We start from the raw sequence: 15,979 nt of genomic DNA, 5'->3' as shown, positions 1-15,979 counted from the left end.
TATTCTGTTGCAGTACCCAGTTAACACTACTCATTCGATCCGGATGGCGGTGGCACTTCTCACTACCTGCCCTGATGTCCTGGGTTCTTAAATGAAGTACACACACACACACACACACACACACACACACTCAGCCTTTATATTTTGATACGTCTTAAACAGCTCAATGGCTGAGCCACGTGGCTAATCCACCCTCCGATATCCCCAAGTTATTACTTACTAAAATCTGTATTCCATCTTTGCTGCCCTATACCCAGACCATCAGTTCTCTTGGGCTGGGATCACCTTACTCCAACATGGCGGCCATGTTCTCTGTCCTGAGCCTCTCAGGTGTGGCATTTTGGTTCTCCTTCCAGCATGGCGGATCTCTCTCTTCTTCCTCTCCCTTTCCGCAGCCCAGGAATCCTAAAAGTCCCGCCTCTGTCCGCCTTCCCCAGCCATTGGCTGTCGTCATCCTTATTTACCAATGAGAACCAACTATGGGCAGGGTCCCTCATTGTCTTACATACGGGACACTGCAAAAAAAAGTTTTTGAGGAACATAATTAGCATAATACAAACAACACTAAACCAAACCCACAACACAGTGCCTTCAATACGGGACCCACATGGAGACTCCTCTTTGGTTATCCCGCTGTTGTCCTGAGTTATGGAGATCCTGCTGCGTTTGTTTTGTAGGACTACTGGATTCTAGCAGCTCACTGGTAGGTCAGTGTTGGGGCGGGTCAGCTCAAAGCCATCGATCTGGGCCTGGATAGTAGTTGGATTGGTCAGCCTGCATATAAGGTGCATGGAATAGGCAGTTCCCTCAGCTAGATGAACCAGAAGGAGGTCAGACATTTGGGTGGGCTCCTTCAGCTCCGTGTCCAAACAGAGCTTTTCAGAGTCCTCTGAGCATAGTTGAGAGCTTCCTCAGAATGCATGCTTACTGTCAACGCACACGTCTCTCCATCCCCTGCCCTTTAATGGGCTGTGGCTATGCCATACTCCTCAGTTCTGCCCGCTGGGTTTAAGGAGTGTCAAAGCCCTTAAAAGATTCTTGGGACGTCATCAGGAAAAAGGGAACGAGAAGGTGGCTACCTTTTATTGCTTACCTTCCGGGATTGCGCGATGGATGTGATTCCGGGTTAGCTCATTGGACCCTCAGAGCTCTTTGAAGCATTTCTGCAGTTTCTCGTTCAAATGTGAGAATGGTCTTGTGTGGCTGTTTCTTTGGCATCTCTGAGATGTGGAGCTGTTTGCTGCCAACAACCATGTGTCACTTTTCTCAGAAAACAATACTAAAATCAGTCATGGTGGTACATGCTCTGGACACTACAGGCTGAGGTTGGGGGACCAACAACAATGCAGACCGACCTGGGCTGTGTCTTGATATCCTGCCTTAACCCTTACACCTCTCCCAACAAAACAATAGCAACCTTACATCTAAATGAAGGTAGCTGGCAGTCCCTCAAATGTTAGAGCCCTCAGGTAAGGAGTGCTTTGGGGGTGGGACTTTTGTGACTCATAGCAGAGGTGTGATCTGGAGTTTTTTTTTCCATGTTGGGAACAATTTAACCGAGGGTACGGATTTGCTAGGCTCGGGATTGTGGCCGCTTTGTGGTTTTTCTGTGTGGTCTGTGAATGCCTTTGATTTCGACCTGATGAAACGGTGGAGAGCTTACAGCAAAGCTAAGTCTGCCCCATTGAATTAGACTGTCTTTGAACCTCTGATTCCTGATGAGTTGACGGCTGGTGCCAGCTGTCAGTCTGTGTGACCCCAGCCCCCGCGGGGCTCCCCATAGTCCGAACAAGCAGAAGGTTCCAGTTATGTTTTTTCACCCCAACGAGTGTAAAGCAGGATATGTGTTGAAAGGAGACAGGATTTGGGAAAAGGAAGTCTGCATTAAAACCTGTATTCTGCCATTAGCAAAAGGATTTTGCCTGAGTGTTTTCATCTGGTAGAACAGTCACTGTAGACTGTTCTGCGTGGACTGAAGGACTTCATTTGTGTACTTACCTGCCCAGCAGGCGTGAGGTCACCATGTGTTCACCCTCGAGGGCAGGTCGTTGGCATTGTTGAGTGAACTTAATGCAGAGGAAGGAAGGTGTATCTTTTTGTGCACACCATGACAGCTTACATTTGGAATATCCTTAAAGGCCTGTGTTGTTAAATGTTTGGTCTTCAAAGTAGGGCTACTGGGAGGTGGTGGGACCTTTAAGAGGTGGGGCTTTAGAGGAAAATGTGCAGGCCACTGGTGCATGGCCTTAAAGGGGCATAAGCCAGATCTGACTTTTTTACATTCTTTCTGGCTGTAAAGTGAGTAGTTCGCTTTGCACAGGCCCCACTATGCCACCAGACAGGCCACTGAGCAGGAGGGGGCTAATGAGAAGGCTCAGTGGATAAGAGCAGTTACTACTCCTGTAGAGAGAACCTGAGTTCAGTTCCCAGAACCCACACTGGGTAGCTTATAACTACTGGTAACTTCATGGAACCCAACCTTTCCTGCTTTCCCAGGGTACTTGTATATGCCCCTTCTCCCTCCCTCCTTCCCTTCCTCCCTCCTTCCTTCCCTCCCTCCCTCCCTCCCTCCCTCCCTCCCTCCCCCCTAAAATAAATCATTTTTTAAAAGGGGCCCAAATGAACTCTTTCTCTAGCAAGCTTATTTTCCCAGGTATTGCTTTGGTGAGCAGGAGCTGTCACAGGCCAATGCCAAGTGCTGCTGGATGCTGCTTATTAAACATTGCTGATCAGAACATAAACGGCATTACAGGGAAGACGACAGACTTCAGTGCTGTCTCAGCTAACTCAGAGATCTTAGAATGAAGATTGTAAATTAGAAGTTCAAATGGGTGGGAGGGCTGAGATTCCAAATTTCCCAAGAGCTCCTCAGTGGGGCTGCACGTCATGGGACACTCTTTGTACAGTGTTAATTACACATAAGGGGCAAGTACACCCGCAAGGGAGACTGGGTAGGGTAATAGGGCAGTCACCTTAGCCAGTGACCTCCCAATAGGAGGGTGACCCATTGTCTACCTCATCCTATAAGAACTATTCCTATGGATAAGACCATGGCCTCTCTTTTTCCAGGAAGCCCTGAGGGTAGCCTACCCATGCTGTCTTTTGTTTTCCATACTTGATACTTGGTGACTGCCATGGGTCTGGTGGCTTCTTTCTCTGAGTCACTAGCCCATGGCATGGCATTTGCTTGATAAGATACGTGGAACATCTGGCACATGCTTATTAGGCGCCACATGTCTACCAGGCTCTAGGTGCTCCAGGTGTTTGCTGCAATGATGCTGTTATAAGGCTCCCCGGTATCTACTGGAGATCTCCAAGCGGCTTGGTGACTCTGGACACTAATTGCACAGGGTCTGTGGGTGTTTCAAAGCCTCAGCATACCAATGCTCTGAGTCAGTTTTCCTTGCTGTGACAAAATCTTAAACTAGAACGATTTGAGAAAGGCTTGGTTTCATTTCCAGGTTTTAGAAGTTTTAGAACATCGTGGTGGGGGACCAGAGCGGGAGGGAATGCCTGTCTGTGTTAGCAGGCTTCCTATGTAATTTTGTCTGGGTCCCATATGGTGCCTCATTCAAGACAAGTCTCTTTAGTTAGCACCTCCTGGGAAACACTCTCATAGACACCCCCAGAAGTGATTTATTCATCTCTCCATCCATTCACGTTGGCAACCAAGATTAACCACTCTACCAGCCATATTCCCGCTCCCTACCTTTGCTTGGAGACAGTCTTCAGCTGAGGGTAACTTCTAGCCCAGGGTCAGTTTATAACATCTGGAGATTTGTTGTTGTTGTTTTGTTCATTTTGTTTTGTTTTTCTCTGTCACAACTGTTGAATGCTAGTGGTATTTAAAGGTTTAAGAGAGGGGAGGACGCTGGATCCCTTCAGAGCACAGGGCAGCCCCTCTCCCCGCCACAGAGAGATGAAATGCTCAGGCAGCCCAGTATAGCGCTGATACTGGAGACAAGGGCCTTTGGCTTGAGTGGTTGGGTCATCCCTCAGAAAATGCTTTCTGTTTCTGCTTTGCAATCTTCTGTAGGTTCCCTGAGCTGACTTGGGAATGAAAGTCTTCATTATCATTTTCCTAATTTGTATTCTTTTAAGTCTAAATTTAAAAAGGCCACCGAGGGACTTCTCTATCTCCTCCTAATGCCTAGCTGCCTAGATTATTAAGGATATTGAGAATATGGCACTCCGCTTTCTCCTTCTCATGCAGCGTGTATCAGTGCAGGAGAGAAGAGGACTCCTTTGGTTGTGTGTCTGTGTTATTCTACCGTTTACCTTTTCTGACTGAGGCTGGGCTCTTTAGCCCCACTCTCGTTACAACATCCAGACCAGTTACTTTATTTCATCGGACACCGAAGAAAGAACTTCTTAAAAAAAATAGTACTTTAAGAAATTAGTTTGGCAGAATAATCCTCCCTCCCACCCCCAAGAGGGGAAAATGGAGCAAAGATTGACAAGGTGTAGCTTCTTCTTTTAAATGATTTAATTTGGAATAGGTTTCAATCAACAGCACAAAGGATTCAAAACACCTTCCCTGGCATCTCTGGAGCCAGGACTCACCACAGACTCTGAAGGAGCATTCTGTCATGCAGTGCATACAGGCACACAATGGATCAGACCTCGGAGGAGGCCCTGCATTCTGCCTCCTGAAATGGTTTCTTTGCTGCAGGCCTGTTCGGGAGATGTTTATCAGAAAGGGGTGGACAGGTCTGCAATGGACAGGCCCCATTCTGTCTCCAGTGGCCTTTTATTGCTAGTGATAGGTGCCATCAGTGTCTTGCCTGAGAAATGGCTGTGCTGCAGGCACCTCTGTCGGAGCATCTTATTGATCTGTGCGCCGCCTTCCTTCTAGGAGAGCAGGGTAGTAAAAAGGCAGAGACTGCTGGCTGGAGCAGCTATGGCACCGTGGGCTGCAGCCGATCTCTGGGGTGAGTGCAAGGGTTACTATCACCACAGCTGCTCCACTCAGAGTCACAGAGCCTCGCTCCAGGACACATACTAGACTGGACCTCACAAGGACCCCCCACCCCACCCCAGCAAGATAAGTGGTGCTTCTGAAATTTTTTTCCCCATCGAGGCTATATGGCTGAGATTCATTTTCCCGCCATTGACCCATTGGACCTCTATAAAATGGGATTGAAAGCAATTAATCTGGGAATCTCATTCATAAATAATCCTTCTTGGCCCCCCAGCATGGGTATATAAGTAGAGATTTATAAGTTCAAACCTGCAGGCCAAACCGCAGGAAGCAGTGCGTACCCAGCCTCTGGCTTTGCACATGAGATTAAATGGTTATAATCAATATAGTGCCATAAGCATCAGGGGACATTTTTATGGCATTTACATAAGACTTTATAATGAAGAATAGACGGGATCTGCCACCAGCTCAACCCGGGCATAAAATGCATCTTATAAATAAAAACACAAAGGCACTTTGGCAAAAGTTATACTGTATGGCTGTTACAGCTAGAGAGAGAGGTCTGTAGAGAGTAGGCTAGGCTAGGCTGAAATTAGAGTCAGAATGTGCAAGGGTATGCCCGCGGTGGGGACGGTGGCATTGCTGAGTTATAGCTGTGTGGCTAAGGATCTGGTAAGTGTCTGGGCACTGACCACGATCCCCTTACCTTTAAGCTACATGACCTTGTGTTGCTCTAGTTCCCTTTGTATCAATTAATTGATGAAAATCATAGTACCTGCCTTCACGTGGTTAATTTTTCCTCTTTCGTGGTACAGGGGTTCATATCTAGGATTTTATGCATGTCAAAGTTACCATTTCACCACTGAGTGACGACCTTAGCCCCACATAAGGTTCCTCTTCAATGGGATGAAATGTAGACAGTGTTTAACTCATTCCTGCAGCATGTAACTGTTGAGAAGGAGACTGATGGTGGTGGCGATGTTAGTGATGATGGTAAGGATAACGGTGCTAGCAACAGTGATGAAGGCAGTGGTCAGCTGGTATCTGAAAGGATGACGGGGCTGGTATCCAAAATGTACCGTATCACAAAGTATAGCCAGACATCTTACTCATTGTCAGGTAAGATGCAGGCTCAGCAGGTCACTCTCACGCATAGCTGGTGACAAAGAGGCCCAGCCAGGGGCTATGTCTCTGAAATGGCTGATTGTCCTGCAGAGCTGGTCCTGGACCCCTCCTTGTCGTCACTTTCTCTGACTGTGTTGTGCTCCACTGGTGGTGAGTCCTGAGACTGGAAACTCATCTTTACTCTGAAGAGTGGCAAGCTCTGGTTTGCTATGGCAAACCTCCAGATGCCAAGGAGATGATTTTGCCAGCACCTTCATTCCCTATTCCTGTTTGTTTGATTTTGTCCATGATGTGTTCATCCAACGTTGCCAACTCACAGTGAGTGTGGCAAGTGGGAGATCCAAAGCAGGTGACACCTGAGTTTTGATGTTATTAAGGACCCAGAATTCTGGGTACCCTTTCTGGGAACAAGAACCCATGTTTGACTCCAGTTGTCCCTCATGGAGCCACGGGAGTCTGAAACCATCTCAATAGTTAACTTGTACTGAGCCTGATCTAGTGCCAAGCATTCAGGGGAACACTTTACAAATGAGACCAGAGTAAAGCTTGGCAGCAGCCTGCAAAGAAAGCCCCGTATCTGTCAGCATTCTTGGCTGTAAGCGGCTGAGGCTGACTCAGTGTTGCAAGAGGAGGAGGTTTATTAGAAGGGTGTTGGTGGCTTCTAGATCTGTCAGATGGAGGGGGGACAAGGCTCTGGAGGGAGTGGGGACTTGAGAAGCCCAGAGAGCTGGCTGGGCTGTAGTTTCTCCTCCTGCGCTGGTCTTAGACCTCTGCTGGAAGCCCTGCTTCTTTGCTGCCCCGACTAACTTGTAGGTGTGCCCAACCCCTGTTGCTACTATCAATTAGACTTCCAGCCATCTCCATGCTGCCTTCAAGCAAGACTGGTTGAGTGTGCACGGAGAGCTGCCCTCTGGCTGAGAAAGAGGTCTGCTCTGTTTTTCGTCCCCAATATCAGGCAGGCTGTCTATCACCAGCATTGTCTGCCCCCGGGGAATCACTGAGAGGAATTTTGGAGGTTGGAGACTAAGATTGTCCAAATGGATAAATACCTTCACAATAGCACGCACGTTCTTCTTGTGCAGATTGATAAACAGATGCTCAGAAGGGCTGGTACGCTGCCCAATCTCATACAGGAAACAAGTGGCAGAGCTGGGCTTTCGTTCAGGATTCTTCTGTTCCACGACTAATCAAGGCTCTGTCTTTGATTAGGGAACGTGCTGGGGGTGGGGGTGGGGGTGGGAGTGGGCCAGCTGGCTCCACTGCGGTCCTCTAGAGATTAATCGATGGAAACTAGTGCCTTAAGTACCTGGGGTTCTTTAATCCAGGGCTGTAGGCATGATCTTAGGGGCCTGCCCAGGCAAGGCTCCCTTGTAACTGCAGGGATCGGGGTGATTTCTGGTCATCAGGGTATCTGCATATCTGTCATGTTCCACTGGGGAAAGCCAGAGCAGATTTTGATTCACGTTAAAGCACTTGAGGAAGCTTTTCTCAGATGCCTCCCACAAATATCTCCTCGAGTCTTGTTGGCTAGATGGAAGTGGGGTATGTGGTCACTACTCAGACACCTGCTGGATGCAGTTCAACTCTGATTTACCACTGGTGCTGGAACAAAATCCCAAACTGCATGGCCTATAAAGGCGATGGAGATGAGGAGGGGCTGCAGCGATGCAGGGCATAGCTCTCTTCTTTGGAAGGCTAGCTCCATTCTGTTCCCTTGCACACTGCTTTCTTCCACCTGTGACTCCCCCGACTCCCTAAGGGACAGGGCCACCTAGAATAACCCATGCCTCACTTATAGGCATCACCTCTATCTTTCATCTTAGTTTCCTGGATTCCTGGAAGGCCTCTGCTGTTTCCTGTGGACCCACCCCAGCCCAGAAGCTGTACTGAGCTTAGTGGTGACTCTCTGGATGATCCTGTAGGACAATCTCTAGACAAGGAGGCCCAGGGCACAGTCCACAGATCCAGTATTATCTGGTACTATGGAGGGACAGCTTTGGTAGGAGCAGGGAGGGGAATCTCCCTGACCATTTGTGGCCTTGCTTTTGTTGTTGTCGTCTTTAGGGATTCTGGAAGTCTATTCTCTTACTTCTTATTCCAGAAGATTCTCTGAGGAAGGTGTAGGGTCTTTCTGAATGGTGACAGAGCTGCGCAAATGGATACCATGTCACATTTACCAAAAGAAAAGCTACAGACAGGCTAGGACACAGATGAGTATGTAAGTCAGAGCCTTACCAGGGCTATAAGAACATCTATTGTCAAACTGTGCAGTGTGGCAGTGGCAGCTGCATCTGCATGAACCCTCCCAAGGTCTGGGCTATGTATGAGTTGACTCCAGCCTCTGGACTGCAAGTCTCCTGGCACGGCATGAGTGGAGGTGAGTGGACAGATATCTAAAGGCTCTCCCTTCAGGGCAGGAAGAAAAGTGACTGAGAGAGACACATGCTGGTTGCTTGGATTTTGAAAGGTTGGCTCTTCTGACCTGGTGCACTGGGAAAGACATCAGCTATTTATACTAAAGTGTGCCAGGAGGCCTAGTCAGAAAGGCTGAGGAAGAGGTCACTCGGCTCAGTTCGTACGAGCTCGGGCTTCTTGTTGCTTCTGTACCTGGCCTGGGCCTCACAACTGAAAGTGCTCTCTACCAAGCCACCACATCACGGAGAGTAACTGAGAATGTCCCAAGACATACAGTCATTGGCTTTGTAGATCTCCATGCATTACAACTAGACAGCCTTATTCCATGCAGTAACCAGGGGATCGTGAGGGAGAGACAGATCAGGGAGAAAACAACTGTAGGAGGGCCAGAGGGCAGGCCTCTAAGGTGTCTCTACATCTCTGCCAGCTGCACACTGACCACATGACCCTAAGCAAGCCTAGCCTTGCATGTAGAGTCCATGTTTCCATGTGTACATGAATTGTTGAGTTTGTTATCCCTGTGTTTTTTTGCAGACCCAGTGCTTCATGCTCACACACCTGTGCCTCAGTGGCTGCACTGAATTCCTAGGAAGAGTACTGATGTGCTGAGTTATTCAACAAGTTGGGGAAGGATCGGAGAAGTGAGCCCATTCTAAGAGTAAAAACCAAGTTTTCCTGCTGCTACCGTCAGAGTGAATTCTGGGTAAAGACATTCAAAATGGATGAATGAATGAATGAATGAATGTGTGTTAAATTCCCAGAATTAATGTAGATTGCAGAGATGCTGCCTCAGCTAGGCCTTTAGAGGGAGGGAAGTTCTAGTCTGCTTGTGGCTAGACACTCTTGCAGGTGATATCAGAGCTAGCCACTGACAGAGAGCTTGGGTCTCGCCCGCAATTTCACACGGATTTCTGGTACTAATGTAGTTGTCAGGATTGCAGAGTTGGATGGAAGGAAAAGTATCCATCATTCCTGAATGGGGCCTCCCTAGAGCATGTCACACTTCAGCTGAGCCAAGGACAGGTGCTGCTGGACTCTGTGGGAGTGTGCTGCAGCAGTGTGCAGGTGGAACAGGACTGTCATCACAGACAGGAGCTCCTGAGAGCTGCAGGTGACTCAGAGCGCTGTCCGCGGCTCCATGCCAAAGTTGAACAGTGTTTTTGAGGGTTCTGTAGGCCATGAGGTCAAGGTAAGACCATCAGTAAAAGAGTCTTCTATGGGGGAGGAGGAATGGGATGAGGGACTGTTGGAGGGTGGACCTGGAGGGTGATAACGACTGGACTGTAAAAAAAAAAAGAAAAAAAGATTTAACAATAATAATGATAATAACAAATAATTTAAAAAGAGTCTTCTGGCCCAGCAAGAATTTGTTTTCAATTTGTTGTCAATTTTCACCAGCATTTAATTTTTTTTCAAGGAAGTCACAAGATTTCCTACAGGCCAATTAGAGCACCAGAGAGTGACCTACTAGGGAAGAGTCCTAAATTGTTAGCTTAAGAGCCTTTAGTATTTTCCTTACTTTCATCTTTATGCATGTGTACTTATGTATGTATCTGTGTATGTCATGGCAGTGTCTGCTGAGACCAGAGCTGGGGTCGCAGGTGGTTTTAAAAGCTGCCCCACAGCCAGGCAGTGGTGGCACATGCCTTTAATCCCAGCACTTGGGAGGCAGAGGCAGGCGGATTTCTGAGTTCGAGAGTTCGAGGCCAGCCTGGTCTACAGAGTGAGTTCCAGGACAGCAAAACTGCCCCACATCAGAGCTGAGAACTGAATGTGGTCCTCTGGCAGAGCAGCAAGCACTTTTAACTGCTAAGCCCTGTGCTCCCCGCAACCCACCACCCTCACTAGACTTCTAATCATGTTTGGTTCTGGGTCATTCTTAAACAATTCATGTTCTGGTACAAGCCTGTAACTCAGTGATAGGACAGTGCCCACCACGTACAAGATCTTTGGCTTGATCCCTGGCAATGCAATAATAAGTAAATGAGTTATCAGTTTATCAGTCTGTAGTAGGGTATCTGAGAGTCATCCTGGTCAGGGCTTCAACATAGAAATGCCCTGACTCAAAGACAAATCTTTGCCCATCAGGATCCAGTACACATATGTATTTCTAAAAAAAAAAAAATTGTAAAAAAGAATAAATGAAGAAGATGACGGATGATTAAGGTGAAGTGTTTTTAATGCATTGGTTCAGAAGGTAGAGCCCATGGCCAGCATCACCTGGGAAATTGCTAGAGATGAGGGTTTCCAGGTTCTGTTCTGCTAGTACCTTTTCTAGGAGCCTCCCAAGTCTTCCAGGTGAGCCAAACACTTGCTAAAATCTAAGAGTTGCCTAATCTATTCAACAACAACAACAACAACAACAACAACAGGCAAGATGAGGTGCAGTATAAAAGAGGCTACACTCACTCCCCTCACAGGCTGCTCCTGGTTTCCTTCATTTCATATCAGGAGGTGTCCTTTGTTACCTTAGCTGGTCTAACTCATTTGCAGTTCTCTCCAGAGAACAGCTCATCACCAGCTCCAACATGGCTAGCTCATGCACCATTGGGGAGTGGCTCAAAGGCTTCTTCAGGGAGACTGCCCTATCTAAACTGCTCTCTTTCAGATCCAGTTCTCCTGAGTGCAGATGAAAATTGTCTTCTAGTCCACATCAACTGTGAAGAAACGGTCCCTGGGATATAGTAAATCAGTAAATACTAGTAGAGAACACAGAAGCGGAGTGAGCCTTCATCAGAGGGACCAGCATAAACTGGAAAGTGCATTTTCAGGCCCCAAAGCTTTGCCTCACCCTGCACCTGGCAGTCTTTCCTTCATCCAGGAATGCTTTCCTTAGCAATGAAAGAACACAGGCAGGATTCCCTCCTGCAGGTGTTTCTCGGCCCTACTACTTTCCATTGGTAATATTCTCCATGTTTGGGTACCTGATTTGAGTGTCGCCTAGGATGGGACTTCAGAGAAGGCCAAGAATGCTCTTTTTCTTTACAAAGGATCCTCTTTCTCCCCCCTCACGTGTGAGCCACATCTTTAGATTCAGCCTTCTGGCGAGTAGAAAGAGCAGTGGCCTGGAAGTCCACTGTAGAGCATAGAAATAAAGCTAAAAGGAGCCTGGGTACAAAGAGGGTCTGGAGTGATTTGTATAATGATTTCAGTAGAGCCTGCGAGTCCTTGGAGCTCGTGGGAGTGAATGTATGACTTGGTTTCCACCCTGCAGACATCCTTGGCCTCTGCATTTTCACAGCCTCATTGATGGAGCCCTTCCTGGGCAGGTGGTGGCTTTGGGTGGTCCCCTGAGGCCCTCCTTGCTATTCTACTAGAAGCATTCCAGGGGGCCCGGAAGAGCGCCCTGCTGTGCTGTTTGCTGGATAGCGTTATGACTGAGCTCTCACAGCTGAAACCATTAAAGGCTGTTCTCCTTTTAATTTCTCCTGGTGCCTCTCTTCCCTGCCTCAGAGAAACCTCTGATTTTCACTTGTGAGATGCTCGGCTGAGCTTGTCATACCCTAAAAGGTGATTTCAGTTCTCTGATGCCAAAGAGCCCTTTTCTGTTAATCAAAACACAGCTGCAGAGGCCCGTGTGATTTGCTAATGGGCACCCCAACTCGGGGGTATGTCTGTCTATACCTGGAAAATAGATGTAATTAGGATAACAGATATCATAAGGATATGCTAATGCATCAGGTAAAAAAAAAAATGGGCTGAGAAGGCGACAGGCTCACGATGCTGAATCCCACGAGGCCAGCTGTGCAACTTAACCAGAAGCCAACGCCATCACCCACAAGTCTCCAGTACCAGTTCTGGAGTCCTCTCTGCATCCGTCTCCTCCCCTCTGCTGGGTGCCTCATACACATAAATTACATTAATCTCGTTGAGGATTTTATTTTTATTTAATGTACGTGAATGTTTGCCTGAATGTGTGTCTGTTCTGTGCGTCACATGCATGCAGCGTGTTTTGACAGTGGAAGAGGGCATCAGATCTCCTGCGACTGGAGTTACAAATGCTTATGAGATGCCATGTGGGAGCGAGTGTTTGATGTCCACTCCCCACCCCTGCTTTATCCTCTGAAAGACCAGCCAGTGTTCTTAACTGCTGGGCTGTCCCTTTAGTCTCCTGTTTCCAATATCAACTTAGGTATCCTTAATTCTCTGTAGATAAGTCCAGGTTTGATGACATGGCGGGGACTGTAGTATCTTAGAGGTGTGTGGGGTCGAGAGGGTCAAGAAAAGAGCCATTTCAGTAGGGCCCTATCCTAGAATGACAGTGTTGTGTCTGGAGATGACCTGGTACATCCTTCAGATCAGGTACCACCATGAGAAGAGGTCAAGGAACTTGTCAGAAGAGGCTGGTCCCTCTCTGTTGCTGCCTTCCTGCCGTGTGCACTTAGAAAAGGGACTCAGCTTTCTGTGCCTTACAACCTTCATCCTAAAATGGCCTCAGTCCTATTACCTCATGGCAAGGGCCTGGAATGGTGGGAGCTCAGATAACATCACAGTCTGTGGAGCAGTAAAGAAAGTGAAGGAACAGCCCAGCGCCCTTGTTCCACAATATCACCCCATCTCTCTGCCCTAAGATGATATTTCCTGCTCTGAGCCTCAGTTTCCTCATCTGCAGCTTGCCTTTTCACTTTCTATCTCTGCTCCTTCTCTCTCACCTTACTGTCTTCACACAGTCTGACTTAGGTGGGAGGCCGTGCTGCATTCAATCAGGACATGCATGAAGCGTAGCAAAACCCTGGGACAAGGTAATCTATCAGAACGAACTCAGAAGTACCTAGTTAGGTTTCAGGTCTTCCTGGAGCTTTCTTAAGACCCATTAGTTGATGGCTCCAGAGACTTTCCACTGGTTGCTTCATCTGACAACTCTGACAATCTTCCACTGGCTCCATGGCCCCTTAACCCTGACATTATAATGCTTGGCCACTCCCATTTGATCTTCTCAGAACTTAGAGGATGCTCTAAACAGCTGAGCGTAGACCCCTGTTTTTACTTCGGCCCTGGGCCCAGTCATGGATTCCGAATTCTCCATCCAAAGTACCCTTAGCCTGGCTGCAGGCTAATCTTAAAAGCTCCATTTGGGAGACATCACACCAAGTATCCTTATTCAGCTCTGGGTTAAAACATGGCCTCAAAATATATTGGACAAATGGATACTGCTAGACCAAATTGGGAATTTTCCATTTCTAATACCTAAACTAATTTAGGTAACTCTGTAAGATGGAATGGCAGCATGGCCCAAGGCCCATAAAACCCACAGTTCACTGTAATCTTTCTTAAGACTCTGGCTTACAACTATACCAAGAGCCTAAATACTAAGATATAAAGTCATTTTAGGCTGTCTTCTTCCATCTGCAGATATACACAAACTGGTTATGTATATGTAGATTACTGATTTAATCTTACAGAGATTCAAGTTTCTTTTGCGTATGGACAATATTGAAAAATTATTGCACGTTGTTCTACTCAACTGAAAAGGCTGGTTCAGGAGTTAGATTTTGGACCATCTGTCCCAGACACAAGCCCATTGGTTTAAAAGTTTCCTCCAAAGACTCTGTCCTGGCTCAAGAAGGTCTCCTGACTCTGTGACCAGGAGAAGGAGAGGAAAACAAAATATCCAGGAGCAGACACTTTGCTCTTGAGAATAAGAAGAAATTGTTTCCCACAGAAGTTACAAATGGCAAGGTGTTCAACTCTCTAAATCTTCCCCCTCCCTTGTTTGCTTGGTTTTGTCCTTAAAGCTTTTATTAAAACTTTAACATTCTATATTTTAGGATTTATAAGTTCATCGAGTGTGATTATAAAAGGATGTACAGATGGCCTTAATTTGCTATTAACATACTATGTACATAACTTGGATTCAACTTTGGTATAGGAAAAGGGTGCCTGATGGGCTAAACTCGAGTACCATGTCACTTGCTGCCATCTTGGTTGATGGCATGACCTAGGCTCACCTTGGCGTAACCATGTGGCTCATCTTGGTGCCATCTTGGAAACCATGTGACTCAGCCACCATCTTTATTAAGGTTAAAGAAAGGGCATATCATGTGACTTCATCACTTGGTTAAGGTGACCATATGATATAAACCAATTAAAATGGCATGCATAAGACAGCTACACCCGCTGAGTTCTCTGTTTATCATTATATCTCCCTTTGATGAGACCAAGGAGGTAACGCTGGGCTTCCAACATGGTTTGTTTTGAATTGAGTCAAAAACAAACAAACAAACAAGCAAACAAACAAAAACAAAACCAACCAACCAACCAAAGAAACCTTGCCATTTTGTAAAACTAAACTAAAAAATGGCCAATCTCCCAATCTCTCTGTGAACTGTATTTATGGTTTACAGTTTATTTTATTACTAAACAATTTATAATTTAAGAAGTATATTTTTTAAGGTTCAAAATTAACAGGGATAAAAAATCATAAAATCCTAATCTTATAAAAGTATTATTAATTGCAACCTGTTAAAGATAATTAATATATACATGTTAATGCTCAGTCATGCTAAGTATAACTGTAATTTACTTACAGAGATGAACTTGGAGAGAGAGAAACCAGTTTTCCTCTCCTGTCATGTAGCTTTGTTATACCATATAACATTCTTCATATGTTGTCAGATTAAGCCTAAAGCAAGTATAGTAAAGCCAGACAAAGTCTTTGTTAATTCAGTCCATGTTATGTGCAAATGATTACAGATTTGACATGACTGACTGATTTCATCTTTCACCTATTGGTTGAGTGTATGGAATGAGAATGTAGAGATTTTTTGAAGTTTCTGTAAATGGGGTTAATTTCATAAAACTCAGAACAGTTAATCATTTACTCTTGACCAGGCAGATACTGTCTCTAGGAGTATACTTTTGAAATTGGAAATTGGAAACAAACTTTTTTTTTCAGGAATAAAACTTGAAATAAATTGTCTCCTTATACAGCATGACAGTATAAAATATATTAACTATGTAATCTTACAATATAGCTTTATTAATTCATGTTAACAAAAATATGTGTTGTCTTATTTTCAAGTACAGGTCGTTAAGTTAATAGTCCCAATTTTTAAAATTTCACCCTACCAAATTGTTTCTAACCAAAATTTTGTTTTACTTGAAATATTCTGTTTTTGGTCATTAAATAATAACCGATATTGTAAGTATTTGGAATATACAAAGTTCACCATACTTGAAAGCAAGGAATATCACTTAGAACTTTTCTGTTGAGACTCATTCCTTAGGTGCTGAGTTTACTAACTCTCTTACAGAGCTTCCAGGGGCTCATCCTTGTGCTGAAATCTGATGTAACAAACAGCTAATCAGTCACCTTGTCCTTCTACAGAGCTCTGGTGCGTGTGTGGTCCAGCCAGTTGGACAATTGCTTCAAGAATGCAGGATGACAATCAATTGAACCATTGCTGTGGACCAAGTTTAAGACTCTTCTTCTGCTTCATGACCAAAGGAACTCCTCTTTGATGGACCCAGAACTACCCTCTCCTACAAAGACCCTCCTCAGTAAAAAAACAGCTCTAA

The 15,979-nt window shown here is 45.9% G+C and overlaps 1 long non-coding RNA gene across 1 annotated transcript in view; it reads left to right on the top strand.

Annotated features, from left to right (window-relative positions):
* LOC114610916 overlaps window positions 1-15,979 on the top strand; it is a 24,816-nt gene extending 8,837 nt beyond the window's left edge. The window contains exons 2-3 of the long non-coding RNA XR_003709750.1: window positions 8,996-9,164; window positions 15,789-15,979. This is a non-coding gene — a long non-coding RNA (uncharacterized LOC114610916). The remainder of the gene's footprint in view (window positions 1-8,995; window positions 9,165-15,788) is intronic.

Source organism: Grammomys surdaster, unplaced genomic scaffold (assembly GCF_004785775.1).
Source record: "Grammomys surdaster isolate TR1022 unplaced genomic scaffold, NIH_TR_1.0 126063, whole genome shotgun sequence".
NCBI classification, from domain to species: Eukaryota; Metazoa; Chordata; class Mammalia; order Rodentia; family Muridae; genus Grammomys; species Grammomys surdaster.
The sequence above is the reverse complement of the archived record's forward strand: the minus strand, read 5'-3'. Positions and strand labels throughout refer to the sequence as shown.